Here is a 12,581-nt window from a genome sequence, read left to right as displayed (position 1 = left end):
CTCAAAATTATGGCTTATGGTATCCTAGAGATACAGATCTTACACTTCATGCTTATACAGATGCAGATTGGGCCGGAAGCGTGGATGACAGGAAAAGCACAAGTGGTGGTGCGTTCTTTATGGGTTCCAGACTGGTATCTTGGTTCAGCAAGAAACAGAGTTCAATTGCCTTGTCTACAGCTGAAGCGGAATATGTTGCTGCTGCATCTTGTTGCACCCAACTCCTTTGGATGATGCAGACTTTGCAGGATTTTCAAATCACTTGTACACCACCAATCCCCATCTTATGTGATAACACAAGTGCAATCAGCATCTCAAAGAATCCTGTTATGCATTCAAAAACCAAGCACATACCAATCAAGTACCATTTTCTCCGGGAACAAGTACTTGAACAGAAGGTCAAGTTGGAGTATGTTCCTTCTAAGAAACAAGTTGCTGATATTCTCACCAAACCATTGCCCAGGGACACTTTTGAATACCTCAGGCAAAAGCTGGGGGTTGTTGATGCATCATCCTATTGTTGAACCTTTTCTGATTGATGGTACAGGTTCAGGGGGAGCATATAATGCATTGTTGGCATTATGGAGGATGGTCAGAAGGAGATCTTGGAAATAGCTGAAATATGTCTCTATCTCTTTCATGGTGGATTATGGTTCTTTGTTGCAGATCTGGTTCATATTCAGGGGGAGCATGTTCTTAGGGGGAGCATACCCCTTTGCCCTTGATGTCAAAGGGGGAGAATGAAGCTGAAGATTGTGAGGTTGCCATCAAGTCCAAAGGGGGAGATTGTTGGCATTATGTTTCTGGTATGGCTATATGTTACAGATGTTGTACTTGATGGCAACTCCCGTGGCAAGGCTCTCAATATGTTGAGAATTAAGAGGTACGCAGGAGATCAGTCAGAAGGTGCGTACCCGCAGGTACACCATGCAGGGACCGCGTCCAGATACGCAGGCCAGCCGTTCAGGAGGTGCGTACCCCCAGTGCACACATTTCAAGGTAGAGAAAAGCACACGTGGGGTTTCTTATGTTTTACTCTTGGTATTTAGCCGACGGTATTTGTGTTATTATGGTTTTGGCTCGTGGTATTGTTCCATGATTTTAGGAGGAGCTTGCCTATATAAAGCAAAGGAGATCACTTGGCTAAGCATCTTTTGCAATTGAATATCTTTAGATCTGAAATATTGGGTTATGGTCTTAAAAGCTTGATCTATATGAAAGGGAAGTTGAAGGCGAATCTGTGAAGGGTAATCTCTCGAGCGCATGATCAGATCTGAGCATCTGTGCCACTCAGGTGAACTGCCTATTCGGCCCTAATCAGAAGTACGCAGGTGTTTTACAGAAGAGCTGCGTGGGTACGCAGAGCAGAAACAAGAGATCTACGTGGGTACGCAGAGCAGAAACAAGAGATCTGCGTGGGTACGCAGAGCAGAAATAGGAGACCTGCGTGGGTACGCAGAGCAGAAGAAGGAGAGCTGCGTGGGTATGCAGAGTGACTAAGGTTCAGGTGCGTACGCATAGTAAAAGTACGCGGCGCGATAGTATTTCTGGGTGCGTACCTGCAGTAACAGTACGCGGCGCGATAATGTCTCTGGGTGCGTACCTGCAGTAATAGTACGCAGGAAAGCAGAAGGTGAACTGCGTAGCGACGCAGGCCACAGAAGAGAAAACTGCGTATCTGTCTTAAGATGTTCTGTTGATTGAATTTTTCTGTTGATAAGGTGTTCTGGGTTAGTTCTGTTATTGCTGATCTGATAACTGTAGTGGACTGTAACTTTTATGTACTTGATGATCATTTGATGCTTTATGAAAAGAAGTAGGGGGTTGTAGCTCCCTTCCAGGAGAGACTGGAAAACGAGAGAGAGAGAGTTGTAGCTCTCTGCAGGTTGCAGCCTGCGTACTGGTAAAGGACTGCACCAGTACAAAACCATTGTAAAAGAAGTTTCTAATTTGAAAGAAGATAGAGACATATTGCAGCAGGTGGTTTTCACCCACATTGGGTTTCCACCTTACATCTTGTGTTCTTTGGTGTGACTATCTGTTTTTCTTTGTTCATGCTCATTATTTTATGGTACTGACATGCAAAAATAATTCAAAGAACAAATAAGGAAGATTTATTAAAAGAATTAGATAATACTGATTCACCCCCCCTCTCAGTATTATTTTCAACAATTGGTATCAGAGCAGGTCCTTCAGAGAAGCTTGATCGCTTGAAGGTAGATCGTTCATCATGAGCAACTACGAGAGAGAAGCATCAATCAGGCCACCGGTTTTTGATGGGACAAACTTCAATTATTGGAAGGTAAGAGTTACTGCCTATCTTCAATCTCTTGGTACAGAAGTTTGGGACATCGTAGAGACAGGCTATGCTTTTCCTTCAGCTACTCCTACAGATGTAGCCGAGAAAAAGAAGTATGAAACAAATGCGAAAGCAGTCAGTACTCTATTAGGATGTATATATCAATCAGAATTCATGAAGGTAATGCACTATAAATCTGCAAAAGAGATATGGGACAAAATTGTCACGAGCTATGAAGGAGATGAACAGGTAAAGCGTGCTAAACTTCAAACTCTCAGAATTCAGTATGAGACTCTCAAAATGTATAATGATGAAAGTGTGGCTAACTATTTTCTTCGGGTAGATGAGGTTGTTAATTGTATGAAAAATTTGGGTGAAGAAATAAAAGAGGCTATTGTGGTTGAAAAGGTCCTAAGATCATTGTCCCCCAAGTTTGAATCTAAAGTATCTGCAATAGAAGAAAAGAAAATCTTCGAATTCTTACTATGTCTCAGCTACATGGAATTCTAACTGCTTATGAAATGAGAAAGGGAGGTCCATCAGACAGAAGAGAAGCTGCTTTCAAGGCATCAGGCAAAGGAGATTATTATGAAGCAAGCCACGTCCCAGAAGAAGAGGAAGAAGAATCAAATTTTGTCAGAAATCTTCAAAGGGGTTCTGGAAGGTTCAGAGGTAAGTTACCTTTTAAATGCTTTGCTTGTGGAAGAGTAGGTCATTATGCTGCAAAATGTCCTTATAAGGATAAAGGAAAGGAACCTGCTAGATGGAACAAGAAACAGAACGCAAATAAGAAAAGCTACTACACTCATGAAGATAGTGATGGTCTATCAAACAGTGATGAAGATGAACAAGGTAATGAATATAAGTTGTTAATGGCATTTGAAGATGATGATTATATGGATGCTATAGATGTGGATAAACTTTATGATGAAATTACTAGACTCAAGAGATGTATAGAAGAAAAGAACATGATCATTGATACTCTACAATTTCAAATTGATGAAAAGGAAAAACATCTTGAAAAATTAGAAGGTGAAATTGTTGGTCTTAGAAAAGAGATTGAGAAAACAAAAGCTATTAATCTCAAGTTTGTCAAAGGATCTGAAACTTTGGATGAGATTATCAATGTGCAGCGGTCTCCACTAAACAAGACAGGTCTGGGCTATAATGGAGAAACTTCTCAAGCATCCACCTCAAAAAGTTATCTTGATGCAGCAAGAAGAAATGAGCAAAAGAACAATGAAGATCATCAGGTAAAGCAGGGACGAATTACAAACAGAAACTATCAAGGGCAATCCATCTTAAGGGTGAACAAAAGCTACAACCAACCACAGGTAAAATCTTCTCAATTTGGTTCAAGAATAGATGAAAATAGAAATTACAATCAGTTGGCTGGTAGATTCGATAACCGCAGAAGTTTCTTCAATGGACAATGCTTTTCTTGCCATAACTTTGGTCACAAAGCAGCTCAATGTGTTGCATATAAAACGATCATGACTAGGGAAGCTCAAAAACAAAGAAGTATGACAGGGATTACAAAAAGGACCTATAACAACTTTTCGGTTCTTGAAAATGAAGTTGAATGTTCTATTTGCAATAACTTTGGTCATGAAGACTCTGAATGCAGGAGCAGGTTTCAGCAGAAAAAGGAACAAGCCTCAAGCACCAAAACATGGAGAATAAAGGAACCTCAAACAGAAAGATGTGGGATAGCATTTTATGCAGAAGGACAGGAAAATCTATGGTACATTGACAGTGGATGTTCGAAGCATATGACAGGTGATAAAGAAAAACTTGAGTCTTATTCTGCTCTAGAAAAGGGAAAGAAAGTCTCTTTTGGAAATGATACTCCTGCAACTATAAAAGGAAAGGGCATTGCTCAGTTAAAAGAAAAGGTCAAGGCTGGAAATGTTTTGTATGTTGATGGATTGAAGCATAATCTTCTAAGTGTCAGCCAGATGTGTGATCAAAGAACCGAGGTTATATTCAGATCAAATGGATGTCTTGTTCGTGATCTTGATACAGGTAAAACAGTGATCAAAGGCAAAAGAACTCCAAATAATCTGTACATATTTGAAGAAGGACAACAACAATGCTATCTGAGCAAGGATGATGAGCACTGGTTATGGCATCGAAGGTTGGGGCATCTAAGCTTTTCACAAATAAGGAAAGCATGCAAATATCAGGCAGTTCGCGATCTTCCAGATATCAAAATTCCTGACAACACCATATGCAAATCATGTCAGTTTGGAAAACAAACCAGAACTAACTTTCCAGAGAAGGAAGGATCAGCTAGCATGCCTCTTGAGCTAGTACATACAGATACATGCGGTCCATTCAGGAAAAGAACACCTAGAGGAGAAGAATACTTGATATTATTCATTGACGATTTCTCCAGGTTTGTCTGGCTAGGACTTATGAAGCACAAAGATGAAGCATTCGAAAAATTCAAATCCTTCAAAGCTTTGGTTGAAAATGAATCAGGTCACAAAATTAAGTGCCTCAGATCCGACAGAGGTGGGGAGTTTACCTCAAATGAATTTTTCGATTTCTGTGAAGAACATGGGATAAGAAGAGAATTCTCTACAGCTAGAACTCCTCAGCAAAATGGAGTTGTGGAAAGAATGAACAGAACAGTCCAACAAATGGCTCGTGCTATGCTTGATGAATCAGGAACTCCCGCAACTTTCTGGGGTGAAGCTGCACATGCTGCGGTTGTTATTCTCAACAAAACAAATGTCAGGGTGAACAGCACTCAAACTCCTCATGAGCTCTGGAGTGGTAAGACTCCTTCGGTAAAGCACTTCAAAATCTTTGGGAGCAAATGCTATATCAAGAATACTGATGAGCAGCTTGGCAAACTTGAACCTAGAGCAGATGAAGGCATTCTTCTTGGTTACTCTCCACATAGCAAAGCATACAAATGCTACAATAAAAGACTTGGCAGAATTGTTGACAGCATTGATGTAGTGGTTGATGAGAAGGGATACATTCCTAGGCAAGTTCATCATGAAGACATCAGAGAAGATGAAGGCTATCCTCAAAGACAGAATGATGAAGAAGAAGAACCTCAAGAAGAACCAGAGGAGCAGACAAGAATAGAAGATAAAACTCCATCCAGATATGTTCAGAAGAATCATCCAGAATCTCAGATTGTGGGGCAGAAAGAAGCAGGTGTACAAACAAGAAGAACAGTTGCAGAAGCCTCAAGCTATTTGGCATTACTCTCCTCCACTGAACCACAAAATGTGAAAGAGGCATGCAAAGATGAATGTTGGGTGAAAGCAATGGATGAAGAACTTGAGCAAATCGAAAAGAACAACACTTGGGAGTTGTTTCCTAGACCAAAGGATAAGAATGTTATCGGAACAAAATGGGTCTTCAAAAACAAATTGAATGAAAATGGAGAAGTAATTAGAAACAAGGCCAGACTTGTTTGTAAAGGGTATGCGCAGCAAGAAGGAATAGACTTTGAAGAAACCTTTGCTCCTGTTGCAAGACTTGAGGCCATCCGAATGTTCCTTGCTCTCTCAAGTTTTCAAAACTTCAAAGTATTTCAAATGGACGTGAAATCAGCCTTTCTGAATGGAGACTTGGAAGAAGAAGTATACATTGAACAGCCAGATGGGTTCATTCTTGGAAATGATCCAAATCTTGTATGCAGATTGAAAAAGGCTCTCTATGGTCTCAAACAAGCTCCAAGGGCTTGGTACTACCGTTTGGACAAATATCTTCATCAACAAGGTTTTTCAAAAGGATCAGCAGATAGCAATCTTTATATAAAAGTTGAAAATGACAAATTGCTAATACTTGTTGTGTATGTAGATGACATTATTTTTGGGAGCAATGAAGAAGCTATGAGTCAAAGCTTTGCCTTGGTCATGCAGAAAGAATTTGAAATGTCCTTGCTAGGAGAACTGACATATTTCCTTGGTTTGCAAATCCAACAAAAAGAAGGAGGAATCTTTTTATCTCAAACCAAGTATCTCAAACAGATTTTGAAGAAATATGGTATGGAAGATGCAAAACCAGTATGTACACCCATGGTCACAGGATGTAGCCTCAGTGCAAATGATGAATCTGCAGCAGTACATCAACCAACCTACAGATCTATGATTGGAAGTTTACTTTATTTGACAGGTACCCGACCGGACATCATGCATGCAGTTGGAATAGTTGGAAGATTTCAGGCAAATCCAAAGGAGACTCATCTTCAGGCAGTGAAGAGAATTTTCAAATATCTTCAAGGGACTCAAAATTATGGCTTATGGTATCCTAGAGATACAGATCTTACACTTCATGCTTATACAGATGCAGATTGGGCCGGAAGCGTGGATGACAGGAAAAGCACAAGTGGTGGTGCGTTCTTTATGGGTTCCAGACTGGTATCTTGGTTCAGCAAGAAACAGAGTTCAATTGCCTTGTCTACAGCTGAAGCGGAATATGTTGCTGCTGCATCTTGTTGCACCCAACTCCTTTGGATGATGCAGACTTTGCAGGATTTTCAAATCACTTGTACACCACCAATCCCCATCTTATGTGATAACACAAGTGCAATCAGCATCTCAAAGAATCCTGTTATGCATTCAAAAACCAAGCACATACCAATCAAGTACCATTTTCTCCGGGAACAAGTACTTGAACAGAAGGTCAAGTTGGAGTATGTTCCTTCTAAGAAACAAGTTGCTGATATTCTCACCAAAACATTGCCCAGGGACACTTTTGAATACCTCAGGCAAAAGCTGGGGGTTGTTGATGCATCATCCTATTGTTGAACCTTTTCTGATTGATGGTACAGGTTCAGGGGGAGCATATAATGCATTGTTGGCATTATGGAGGATGGTCGGAAGGAGATCTTGGAAATAGCTGCAATATGTCTCTATCTCTTTCATGGTGGATTATGGTTCTTTGTTGCAGATCTGGTTCATATTCAGGGGGAGCATGTTCTTAGGGGGAGCATACCCCTTTTCCCTTGATGTCAAAGGGGGAGAATGAAGCTGAAGATTGTGAGGTTGCCATCAAGTCCAAAGGGGGAGATTGTTGGCATTATGTTTCTGGTATGGCTATATGTTACAGATGTTGTACTTGATGGCAACTCCCGTGGAAAGGCTCTCAATATGTTGAAAATTAAGAAATACGCAGGAAATCAGCTCAGAAGGTGCGTACCCGCAGGTACACCATGCAGGGACCGCATCCAGATACGCAGGCCAGCCGTTCAGGAGGTGCGTACCCCCACTGTACACATTTCAAGGCAGAGAAAAGCACACGTGGGGTTTCTTATGTTTTACTCTTGGTATTTAGCCGACGGTATTTGTGTTATTACGGTTTTGGCTCATGGTATTGTTCCATGATTTTAGGAGGAGCTTGCCTATATAAAGCAAAGGAGATCACTTGGCTAAGCATCTTTTGCAATTGAATATCTTTAGATCTGAAATATTGGGTTATGGTCTTAAAAGCTTGATCTATATGAAAGGGAAGTTGAAGGCGAATCTGTGAAGGGTAATCTCTCGAGCGCATGATCAGATCTGAGCAACTGTGCCACTCAGGTGAACTGCCTATTCGGCCCTAATCAGAAGTACGCAGGTGTTTTACAGAAGAGCTGCGTGGATACGCAGAGCAGAAACAAGAGATCTACGTGGGTACGCAGAGCAGAAACAAGAGATCTGCGTGGGTACACAGAGCAGAAACAGGAGACCTGCGTGGGTACGCAGAGCAGAAGAAGGAGAGCTGCATGGGTACGCAGAGCGACTAAGGTTCAGGTGCGTACGCATAGTAAAAGTACGCGGCGCGATAGTATTTCTGGGTGCGTACCTGCAGTAACAGTACGCGGCGCGATAATGTCTCTGGGTGCGTACCTACAGTAATAGTACGCAGTGCGGTTGAAGGAACAGTGCGTGGGCACGCAGTGCGGCAGAAGGATTTCTGCGGGTATACGCAGGAAAGCAGAAGGTGAACTGCGTAGCGACGCAGGCCACAGAAGAGAAAACTGCGTATCTGTCTTAAGATGTTCTGTTGATTGAATTTTTCTGTTGATAAGGTGTTCTGGGTTAGTTCTGTTATTGCTGATCTGATAACTGTAGTGGACTGTAACTTTTATGTACTTGATGATCATTTGATGCTTTATGAAAAGAAGTAGGGGGTTGTAGCTCCCTTCCAGGAGAGACTGGAAAACGAGAGAGAGAGAGTTGTAGCTCTCTACAGGTTGCAGCCTGCGTACTGGTAAAGGACTGCACCAGTACAAAACCATTGTAAAAGAAGTTTCTAATTTGAAAGAAGATAGAGACATATTGCAGCAGGTGGTTTTCACCCACATTGGGTTTCCACCTTACATCTTGTGTTCTTTGGTGTGACTATCTCTTTTTCTTTGTTCATGCTCATTATTTTATGTTACTGACATGCAAAAATAATTCAAAGAACAAATAAGGAAGATTTATTAAAAGAATTAGATAATACTGATTCACCCCCCCTCTCAGTATTATTTTCAACAGCCACAACCCAAAAGATATTGCGCGCTGGCTACTTCTGGCCGTCTTTGTTTAAAGACTGTATTATAGCAGTTCGGAAATGCCACAACTGTCAAGTGTTTGATCGCAAGATGCGCGCTCCACCTGCTCCTCTCCACCCTATAATTGTCGTTGGTCCTTTTGCCAAATGGGGTATCGATTTTATTACATGTAACCCTCACTCGGCCGGGGGGCATGCGTATATCATCCTGGCGGTTGATTATTTTACTAAGTGGGCCGAGGCGATGCCTACATTCGAGGCAGACGGCAAGACAACTGCAATTTTCGTATTCAATCACATTATTGCTAGGTTTGGTGTCCCACAAGCGATAATCACTGACCATGGGCGCCATTTTCAAAACGTTATGATGACAGAACTTACAGGCCAGCTTGGTTTGCGTCACGATAGCTCAACTCCTTATTATCCACAAGCGAATGGTCTGGTTGAGTCCATCAACAAAGTTTTAGTTATCATGATCCGACGAATCATTGGTATTCATCGGTCGAATTGGCACAACATGTTATTTTCCGCGTTTTTGGCGTACCGAACCTCAGTGAAAACATCAACAGGGTTCACTCCTTTCCAACTAGTTTATGGTTTGGAAGCTGTGCTGCCCATTGAATGCGAAATCCCGTCACTTCAAATGGCCGTCGAATTACTTCCAGCTACTTCCGAAGAGGAGAAGCGTTTATTATACTTAGCTCAATTAGATGAGACTCGACGTGATGCTGCGTTGGCAATCGAGGCTCACGCAAAACGTATGAAAGCTCAGTATGATCGAAATGTGACCCCTCAAAATTTTTCGGAAGGAGACCTAGTGCTATTATATGATCAAGCTAACGATAAATTAGGTGCTGGAAAATTCGTTCCTATGTGGCATGGGCCCTACATTGTCAAGAGAAAGCTAGCAAAAGGGGCCTATGAGCTGGTAGATTTTGACGGGGACTCTTTGGGTAAACCCAGAAATGGACTTTACCTAAAGAGGTATTATGCTTAAATGATGGGTATGGAGATTTTAGTTAGGTTAGGTTTTTCTTTCTAGCTGGTGTGTTTGTTAGTTTAGACAGTGTGCTTAGCTTAGAAAGTGTGTTTTTCGTCGTTATTCTGCTTATCTTGGTTTTACGCTTGATGTTTACAGATGTCGATGCCTCTCCAAACATACATCGGATTTGCTGATGGTGCTTGTCGTAGTACACGGAATATCTCTTCCGCAGCTTGGGTTATCTATTCGCCCTCTGACGAGTTAGTTTCTATGCATGGGGTAAGCCTCGGTCAAACAACAAACAACATTGCAGAATACAGTGCAGTGATCGAATTATTGTCTGAATCTATTTCATTCAGGATTCGGAGTTTGATAGTGAGGTTAGATTCTGAACTCGTTGTATTACAGCTTAATAGAGTGTATGCCATTAGAAATCCAGTGTTATTAAGGTTATTTTTGAGAGTGCGTCTCTTGGAACGTGAATTTGATTACATTGAGTATCAGCATATTCCAAGGTCTTTAAATACATTAGCAGATGCAATTGCTTCTCGAATGTTAGACAAACATTTGCAATAATCATACATGCAAATTTAAAAACATTTCATCACACATGTTTAACAAGATAAGCCGGTAATAATGATATATATAGATAGGAGTGTGTCAAAAATACATCGTCTTCGATCATAGGTTGAAAAACACCTTATGATCGGCAAAAATGATAAGTACAAAAAACCAAAATGTCGCATGTGTCTACAAAAACGACCATCCAATCACTGGTGATGCTCTCTATACGACACCACTGCACGAGCTACCCTACACAAGAACCTTCTAAAAGGTCCTGGGACTGCGACTACATAGCGCTGAAGCCTGATAGGAATATCATCTATAGTAGTCTCTGGTATGTCTGCCGTAAGACGCTCTAGGTCTTGTTCCAACTCAGCTAGGGTCTCTGTGGCCTCGTCCCGTGGGGCCGGTGCCACTGCAACTGGTAGTCTCCTCTCGAAAGGCTGGAGATTGGCTGGACGACGTGGGCCTACATCTGCATTTTGAAAATTATTACTGTCAGTTTTGAGATGATATAAAAAACAAAAAAAATAGATAATTTAAAAACTTGTGAAAAATGAAGTACCTGTGTCATCCCATTGTTCTCCCAGTGGAAGAACCATGTCCGGATCTCCACAAAAATCAACTCTGGCATAAGGAAAATCCTGTATAGAGAAGATATGGTCCTCCAACCAGTGAAAATACTCCGGTCTAAATTGGACAACCTCCGTGCCCTCGTCAGGATGACGGGCCATAACCGCAACCCATCGCGTCAATTTGGGCTCTCGAGGAAGCCCAGCCTCAACAGTGAGATGCTGTGGGATCAGCATCAGAACCCTCTCTAAAGCAAAACTCACAACTAAAGCCCCATAACCAAAGGTCTTCAGCTGTCCGTTTTTGGTTTTAGTTAGTTGGCTTTTTACGTTAGCCAACACAGCATCACACCAGTTGAAAATGGTGCCTCGATAGCAATCAATCGCCATCCGCATCTGGGATCCAGTGGCAATGTGCAAAACGGCAGCCCCGCAAAGTCTGGTAACTGTGAAAGCAATGACCATAAGTTCAGGGCGGGATATAGTTTTGATCTCTATCCCCTTCTCCTGGTTCTGCGTGTTGCACCACTCTAGTCGGAGACTAGAAATGGACTGGCCACCCGGCCTAGTCCCGAACAGAGTCAAGTGTTCGCCCCTCTTGGGCAAACCAGTGAGAAAGTAAATATCTGAGAGCTCTATCTCGAGCTGGTGCCCTCCAATGTAAAAGCACTGGTCCTGGACATTCCATCTCTCTACCAGCCACTCTAGAAAGCGCACCTGGGCCCTCATGCCAAGTATGGCCCAGTATTTGTAGAGGCCGCATGCCTTTAAAGCATCAATGGATGGTTGATGATTAATGGCGGCCAAATCGACATCTTCGTGCTCTCTCTCGCGCCAATCAAGCATGGTGGGCAATCTACACACCAAAAAACATCTGTTAGAATCAATGAAATCAAAAAAATTTGGTCCATTTTGAAGAAATTGGGGTTTAAAAATTCGTTTTGCGGGGTACGCACCCCGCCTTTAGGAACAGGGCGTGCGTACGCGGGTTCCCTTAAGGCAAGGTGCGTACGCCCGGCATTTTCCCAACTGCGAAAATGTCGGGGTACGCGAGTCACCAGTGGAGCACTTGGGTACCCCGAAAAGCGGACCTTGAAACCCCAAAGCCTCCAAAAAATGAAACTAGGGCCTAAAAACAAATTCTAAACGGATGGAAATGAAGAGGAGGATGTTGTAGAATACCTGATGAGACGGCATTCGATTTCGACGGTCGGATTCTCCGCAATGTCCACGGGAGGTTTCTTGCTAAAAGCCCTTTTTCTCTCCTCAACAGTAAAATGGTAAAAATGAAATGGTAAAAACCCTTTTTATAGGTTTTTTGGGTAAATAAATGGTAAATTTGTTTATTTTTCACCATGAAAAGGTATTTTTCAAATTATTTTTATCCATCTTTAAACAGGTATGAGTAATGTGTTGGTTTTTGTGCAGGATAAAAGGGTTTTTAGGGAAAATTGTCATTTTTCGCAAACAAAACATCAGAGTCATCTTTAAGCCCTTTTCTGACTCCTAAAACATGAAAAGATTGCCGAGCGTTTCTTTTACACTCGTTAAAACGAAATTAAAAGACGATCCCCTTATAGCCCTTTTCTGACCGTAAAAACAGGAAAAGATTGCCGGATTTTTGTCGTTTCAAATTCGATATTGGAAATAAAACGACGTG

The sequence above is a fragment of the Pinus tabuliformis genome, chromosome J, assembly GCF_031772625.1.
Source record: "Pinus tabuliformis cultivar Carrire ecotype Pingquan chromosome J, CPIR1, whole genome shotgun sequence".
Taxonomy (NCBI): Eukaryota; Viridiplantae; Streptophyta; class Pinopsida; order Pinales; family Pinaceae; genus Pinus; species Pinus tabuliformis.
Note: the sequence above shows the minus strand (reverse complement) of the source record.